This window comes from Bactrocera neohumeralis, chromosome 2 (genome assembly GCF_024586455.1).
Source record: "Bactrocera neohumeralis isolate Rockhampton chromosome 2, APGP_CSIRO_Bneo_wtdbg2-racon-allhic-juicebox.fasta_v2, whole genome shotgun sequence".
Lineage (NCBI taxonomy): Eukaryota > Metazoa > Arthropoda > Insecta > Diptera > Tephritidae > Bactrocera > Bactrocera neohumeralis.
Genome location: NC_065919.1, coordinates 31307643 through 31316240, shown reverse-complemented (window position 1 = coordinate 31316240; position 8598 = coordinate 31307643). Strand labels below are relative to the sequence as shown.

Below are 8598 nucleotides of genomic sequence, written 5' to 3'. Positions count from 1 at the left end.
TAAAAGTGCGTTAACCGACTAACAAAAAACGTCAGAAATACTAAATTTTACGGAAAAAATGGCAGAAGGAAGCTGCACCCAGGCTTTTTTTTAAAATTGAAAATGGGGGTGGCGTCGCCCACTTATGGACCAAAAACCATATCTCAGGAACTACTGGACCGATTTCAATGAAATTCGGTATATAATATTTTCTTAACACCCTGATGACATGTACGAAATATAGGTGAAATCGGTTCACAACCACGCCTTCTTCCAATATAACGCTATTTTGAATTCCATCTGATGCCTTCTCTGTATAATATATGTATGTATACATTAGGAACCAATGATGATAGCGGAATAAAACTTTACAAAAATACGGTATTTGAAAAATATATAAATGACGTATAATGAAATCTCGATTATCACTTTATAATGCGAGAGTATAAAATGTTCGGTGACACCCGAACTTAGTCCTTCCTTACTTGTTAAATTTGTAATAATAAATAAATAAACAAATATGTACCATTTTGGTCGACCTTTTTTGCCATTTTTCCGCTAGAGACATTTTCCATCAGTATAAAACTTTCATCAGTGTAAATCGAAATTTCCAAATTTCCAAAATAGAAGCGAGCGAACCATTGTTGTGCTACACGAACTGATACAGCATTACAGCTGTAAACTTCACAAGTTTCATTGGGTGGCATTCTTTCTTTTTTCGTACAAATTTCAAAATAAAGCCAATTTCTTCAGTATTTTCACTAATTTTTGAAAAGCTGTAACTTTTTTTCAACTTCCCGAATTTAATTTTCTTTTGGTTAAAATAAGCTTAAAATCGACATCCATTGACAAAATACGAAAGGACTTTTTCGACTACCCATATTTTTATGTACTAGAATAGAGATATGGACCGATAACACATAGTACCGACTCTTGCTATTTCTTCTGGTAGTGATAGACACTATTGAACTAACTTTGCCACTTTTACCTGAAAAAATCTACAGTGATCTTATAGCCTAAAACTAAGTTGACGGAGTGTTCCTAACAGAAAACTCCCTCTTCAAACTTCCCTCAACGCCACGACCTATCCCCCGAAAAACTCTCTTCGCCTCCTCTCCAGCGACTTCGACGCATCCACATATCCCTCGTTTGTATGTGAGTACAAAAATAGCCACCAGCGGTAGACTCTATGAAAATTTCGGAATGTCCGTGTTTTAACCCTTTCACATACCCATCTCTACATTCGCAGCAATGCATCTGCCGACTACATCCATGAATACAACTTAAGAATTATGCTTTAGCTAAGTGGTCTTAAGACGAATACGTTCCCATGTACCCAATTTGCCTTTTGATGATGAATCCTGGTCTGAGTTACTGTTCTTTATATTTTTTCGAAAACTATTACATTCAATAACTAAATGAAACAAGTAAGGGAGGGATATGTTCGGGATATGTTCGGGTATAGCCGAACATTGCTTACTCTTGCAACTTGCAAGGTTTAAAGCCGGCATAATACCTTCAGGTGCATAAGGTTTATTAGTTATATGGGATCCAAGGCAAGTTACTATTCAATTTTAATCATTCTCTCTCAATTTTAAGATAACTCACATATTGGACGATATATGCAGTATACAGTCACCCGGATGTTCAACAATCTTTATATCTTAAACCATATATCAAATGAAATTTGAAATTGTATTATACTGGCAGTCGGCGTGATTGTAGTTCGATTTAGCCCTTTCTGCGCTGTGACATAGGAATGTCAGGAGAATGTTAAGTACCGAATTTGCATGAAATCCGTTGAGCAAGTCACAAGATATGTTACTTCACGCCCATCACTCAATTTGAACCTAGCTCCTTAAAGCCCCTCGGGGCTAAAATTTAAAGTTTCTGAAATGTTTAGTTGCTAATTTCCCCTTTTAGCAGTTTTTAGCTGTACCGTTATTTAGGTAGTGGACAGAATTATCATCAGATTTCATTCATTTTTACAATGTCAGTAGGTATGCTTAACGAATTTGATTTGAAAGATATGTACATTAAACTTTTTATAGGGCAGGGCACCTCCATTTTTCAAAATTTGTTTTCCACAGGTGTCTCTTGCTATTGCGATCTCCTGTGTCAAATTACAGTTTTATATCTTCATTTAGTGCTTAGTTATGGCCCTAATAAGTTTTAATGGCGTTATGTGGGCATGACAATGGTCTGATTACGCCCATTAATCTTGCGATGCCGAGAAACATGTTTACCAAGTTTCATTTAGATATCTTAATTTTTACTCAAGTTACAGCTTTTACAAACAATTAAACAATTTTTTGAAACTATGAAAATGTTAAACTAAAAACAAACCTATTATATCTGGATAGTATTAAAAAGTTGTAGGAATGTAGGCCAATTAAAAACCCAGAAAAATATAAACTGGACAGAGACATTTTTTTAATTTGCTTCAAAGTAATTAGTTTGCCTTATAACTCTGTGGCTGCTGAACTGGATTTTTTTAGATATCAAGGGAATTGTGATTAGAAAATGGACTTCTTTTGAAAATTAGTTCTGAACTGAAAAGTCACCAATAAGGTTTCTATTATTTTTTTTAGAGTTTATTGTTAATCATAATACAGGAAAAATAAAAACTCATTTATTATGACTTTCAGTTTTCGTTCCATGAGCAAACTGTTGTGAATTTAAATTAAATAAAATTATGCTATTTGCAAAAAAATACTTGAATGTCTTTACTAAAATGTCTATATTTTTAATAAAAACAACCAGAAAAAACTGGTCTGAATTAGATACACAACTTTACTTATTATTTGTTTTTCAAATGAAAATTTTTAAAACAACGGTTGTGCTTTTGATACTTTTTTTTTTGCTAGGCAACGACTTGCAAAATACCTGCTATAAGAAATTGTATTGGCTCCATGAAAGAGACCGTAAATCTTTTTCGGATGTCAACTAAAGCAGACACACTGCTCAAAAATCTTATTCTTGAATCCTTTCTAAACTCAAAGCAAGTGAGGTTACTTAAATTCTGCGAAACACGTTGGGTGGAGCATTTAGAATCTCTTTCTTTATTTAACGATTTATTCCCATTGATCTGTACAGCGTTGGAAGAGCTTGATACTGAAAATTTAAGAAGTGATTTATCAAAGCAACATGCTTTGTTGACTGCAATCCAATCACCTCAATTTGTGATTGCTATGGCGATACTAAAGCCAATTTTTGCATTATCAAAACACATAAGCCTATGTTTGCAGCAAATAGACTGTGATTTGAGCAGCTGCGTTGCTTATGCAAATAATTTGGATGCTGAGATTAGTGAAATGCGTAAGGATTCTGAACAATCGTTTAAACTAATTTTTGAATAAGTTAAAACAATAGCCGCAGAATTAGATTTAGAAATCAAAATTCCGCGTTTGGCGAAACGGCAAACTAATCGCGACAATTATGAAGGCGAACCGGAAGAATATTACCGCAGATCAATTTATATACCGTTTTTAGATCATTTTTTGGACCAAATCAATGAACGATTTTTAAAACATATAAATACATAAATCTTGACGCTATTGAGATGCTGTTCGTGTTTTAGAAAAGCAATGGTCCGCTGATGTAGAAGATCCCGATGATTTCGTTGCTGAATTTAGAATGTGGAAAAGGTTAAAAATCTTTTCTTCAGATTATATTTTCTAACTAAAATTTTGAATATATTTTCAGGAACTGGTTAAATCAAACAAAGAGATCCAAAACTTTTTTAGACGCGTTGAATTGTTGCGATGCAAAAATTTTCAAAACAGTGCATCGTTTTTAAAGATTGGAGCAACAATCCCTATATCTGTCGCTTCAAGTGAACGCTCGTTTTCCTCACTTCGCAGGCTTAAAACATATTTAAGAAATAAAACTGGAGAAGCACGCCTGAACGGAATGGCTCTCTTGAATATCCATAGAGATATAGACGTGACGGAGGAAGAGATTTTAAATGTTATGGCCCAAAATAAAAGAAGATTAGACTTCAATTTGTGAATAAAATAATGAAACATTGTCTTTTTACCTAAAACCCCCCCCAAATTTTTTTCCTGCGTTCGCCACTGATTTATAATTTTGAATCACTCACATTTGTATTTGTAAGTATTTGTAATCTGCTTATACATATGACGTATAACATATGTCTTAAATGACACTGACTTTATCTGTTGCTAATCGTTGATAAGAGAAGCAAAGATTATGACTACTTTACGTTGTTGCATTCATAGAAGCCTTCATATACATATAGCATTCGGCCGTGGTCTGGCTTCCACCTATAAAATACCCAGTATCGTTGTTGCTTGTATGTGCGTACATATGAACCATACATTTGGTGCAATTCCAAAAATTACAAATGTACAGTTTACATTGCTATATAAACTAATATTCTGTGGATACTCACTTAAACTGCCATCCTAGTCCCATAAAGATCAAATTTATTGCGTTATCTCAGCTCAATATATGGGCACTATTATCCCTTTCGATTGCACCGTTATTACTAAAGGGCATTTGTCGATAATGTCCCCATCTTGCGGCCACATACAAGTATGTACATTTAACTGTTTGATTTATGTGTGTGTGCAATTTGTCGCTTCCTCAACTTCCTCAATTCACGATTTCCTATCGAAATGCACTAATAATCGGGCTCTAATTGTGCCACAAACCAAGGAAATTTGATTTATGTGACAATTATCGGCAAATATTTGCAAACTATATATATATATATATTTTCACAACGAAAACTCCAGTATGATTCCAATATAACTGTAATTATGCAAATAACATAAGTAACAGTGAAAGTAGAGCATTTGAAATTAAACTCTTGATGAAATGGGAAAAAATACAAGCATGGTCGAGTCATACAGGTGAGCTAATGTCGTCAACAGAATGCAAATCGATCCGATTTATGATAATAACGAAGTCATCAGAATCAAATATGTATGTATATGGCAACTACTGATAAATTATTCATAAGTCTGAAAACATATATCTCAAAATATAACCAATAACTTAAACTCAAGGAACGCATACTGGTTCCAATTGTGGCCAACAGACGTAAGGTTCTATGGGTGTAAGTAAGTTGAGAATATTCTCTCGCAATTCATAAGAATGAAAGGCGGGGAAACCCATAAGTGTGTATATGCGGGTGCCGTCTAAATTTTATAACAAACAAGTAAGCCAGAGTTAAATTTGTGGTTATTTTTTTGCCACTAACGGAATTTGGAGGTGTAGAAATGGGTCAATTCCGCCTGTATTACCAACCTCCTCAGGGTGCCAAAGGATACCTGTACCAAGTTTCATGCAGAACAAACAGTCAATCGTTTTTCAAGACGTCTCGTCATCCTAATCATATATACATAGCGCTCAAAAACAATTTCTTCGTTTTATAAAATGTAGAGAGCGTTTATTGGGAAGAATTTGTAATTTTAGAAAATGAATTGTTTTGCTATCTGACGCTTAATCAATATTTTTTCCTATGTCCCGGTTGTTTATTATACGCTGGCATCTTTGATGCCAACTTACAGTTAAAGTTTCCGCATATTTCACAGTAGGCGACCTCCTGTGTTGGAATAGCCGAGTAAAATACATTGTTGACGTTACATTTTTTTGTCATTTCATTGATTCTCTATTGGATTGGCGTCTGGCGACTGTAATGGCCAATCTATGGAAAAGTAAATATAATGGTTTTTGGTTTCCTTTGGATACAGAGTATGCTTCTTTGTTTCGGACATTATCTTCTTGTAGTATCCAATGATGGTATGTTTTGCCGTAAAGCGATTCAGCTGATTTTAGCAAACCATTTTTATGCAATTTTATCATTCTGACGGCGTTCAGGTTTTCTGTGAAGCTGCTCAAAACCCCAGATCAGAGAAACATCTATAAACATGCACCTTTTAGGGATGCTTGGCAATACTTTGAATAAATGTTTGTCCTTTTCTTAGCCAAACATGTCTAAAGAGGATGACTCATCTGTAGATATTACATTGCTGTAATCAAGGTTGATTTTTCTTGCAGCCAATGCAATTCTTTTTAATGTGTGTAGGAGTTTGATATCAGTTCTCTGAAGTATGTCTCGCATTATATTTAGGTATTTATCTAACCCTTTTTAAATTATATTCTTAGCTTCTCTAAAACTGAGCAGTGGTATCTTCCCAAAAAGGAGAACAATAACTTTTTTCTCACTTTTGGAACTCACTTGATACCTCCTTCTACCTGGCTTGTCATCTGTTTTCAGTTTCACCATAATGGTCAGATCACCTCAATATATCATATCTTAACAAATGTTTTTTTCTATTAGTCCATTTTTTACCTTTATGACGCTTCGTTAGAAAATCTGCTTCAAAAAGTTTCTTATACGGATCTAAAAATATTGGCTGAGTTGTACGCGTCAGTGATCACAATTGAACATGCGATACTAATTTGCAAAAGAAACAGTTTTCCGTGAATTGACCGCGCAACAAAAAAATGTTATTTTTCGAACGCAAAAATATTTCACTCTACCCAGCATGTTCAGAGGGTATACGAATTTGTAGGTACCAGCTATATTTTCTAATGTACATCTCGACGTGCTGATAAAAAATAAACTCTTCAAAGAAATGAAAGAATTTCTACGCCTAGGAAATGATACAAAGTTGTAGAGAGCAAAATAAGTAATTGATTCTGCTGTTGCTAAGTGTGTATATGCAATTGAGGGAGGCGCAAATAAAACTGCCAAACTCCCATTAATTTCTTTCGTTGGTAACAAGTAGTGATAAGCGATATTGCGATTTTTCATTACCTGTGTTTTCAATGATTGCTATTTTACATCAAAGATATTTATACCCTGAACAGGGTATATTAAGTTTGTCACAAAGTTTGTAACACCCAGAAGGAATCGTCGGAGACCCTATAAAGTATATATATAAATGATCAGTATGTCGAGCTGAGTCGATTTAGCCATGTCCGTCTGTCTGTCCGTTCGTCCGTCTGTCTGTCTGTATATATACGAACTTGTCGCTTAGTTTTTAAGATATCGTTCTGAAATTTTGCAAACGTCATTTTCTCTTCAAGAAGCTGCTCATTTGTCGGAACGGCCGATATCGGACCACTATAACATATAGCTGCCATACAAACTGAACGATCTGTATCAAATGCTTGTATGGAAAACTTTCACATTTGACAAGATATATTCACGAAATTTGGTCTATATTATTTTCTAAGGCAACAATGTAATCTCCGAAGAAATTGTTCAGATCGGCTCACTATAGTATATAGCTGCCGTACAAACCGCTTTTGTGTGGACAACTTTCACATTTGACAAGATATATTCACGAAATTTGGTCTATATTATTTTCTAAGGCAACAATGTAATCTCCGAAGAAATTGATCATATCGGTTCACTATAGCATATAGCTTCCATACGAACTGAACACATAGTTACTAACAGAAATGCACCTGTGAAGGGTATTTAGCTTCGGTGCAACCGAAGTTAACGTTTTTTCTTGTTTTATATTGCTATTGCGATCGCAGCTAAACCAACGAAAATATGAAAACATTTGTATTCTATTTATTTATTTTTTTAATCACATAAGCTTTCAAATTTGGTTTTAACAATAACTAAAATCAACAAGTAATAAAGGGCTAAGTTCTGGTGCAACCGAATATTTTATACTCTTGCAAATTGCATGAATCAAATCCTGCCATAAGATCGGAAGCTAAACAATTTTATATAATATATGCATACACCATATATAACTTATACACTGACCTACATACTTGTATATACATATTCGGCATAAGAATTGTTAGAAAAACCAAAACATAGTCCTTATACAAAATCAGCCGGATGTTTAAAAACATGGTTATATGGGGGCTGAGTCAAGTTTTCGCCCAATTTTATTCATTTTAGGCAAAATGATGTATTATTATTAGTAAAATACATTCTGAAATTTTCATTGAAACAACTCAAATATTGACCGATATATCCAGCATACGGTCACCAGGAAGTTTGAAAATCTTTTTATTATGTATATGGGGGCTCAGGGAAGTATTGACCCTATTCCACCCATTTTGGGTAGACAGAATAACTATTACTCGTGTCCCGAGATATGGGATTTCACCAAAAAGTGGGCCCCTATAAACCCCTGTCATACTAACCCGTCGGCAAATTTTTACGATTCTGGCGTATTTAGTTATTGATTTATCGCGCTTTTAGTAGTTTTGAACAGTACCGTTATATGGGGAGTGAGCGGGGTTTTCATCTGATTTCATTCATTTTCACACAACATATCAGTAGTACTTCTTGCAATATTCGTGTTGAAGCTTTAGTGGTTTAGGAGATATGCACGTTAAACATATTAGGGGGCGGGACCATGCCCACTTTATCAAAAGGTGCCCAGTTATGGCACTTTATAGGTTTTCGGTTAATGGTGATTTGTAGGCGTGGCAGGGTCCGATTACGCCCATTTACGAACTCGAATTTTTTTTGTACTAAGGAACCTGTATACCAAGTTTCATCAAGATATCTAAATTTTTGCTCAAGCTACAGTTTGCACGGACAGACGGACAGACAGACAGTTAACCGTTAACTTTTCTCATCATCCTGATCATTTATATATATAAAACCCT

The 8598-nt window shown here is 34.6% G+C and overlaps 1 long non-coding RNA gene across 1 annotated transcript; it reads left to right on the top strand.

Annotated features, from left to right (window-relative positions):
• Window positions 1-2980: 2980 nt before the first annotated feature.
• LOC126764555 (uncharacterized) lies at window positions 2981-4004 on the top strand. Its single transcript, XR_007668064.1, has 2 exons — window positions 2981-3626; window positions 3685-4004. It is a non-coding gene; the product is annotated as an uncharacterized LOC126764555 (long non-coding RNA).
• The last annotated feature ends 4594 nt before the right edge of the window (window positions 4005-8598 follow it).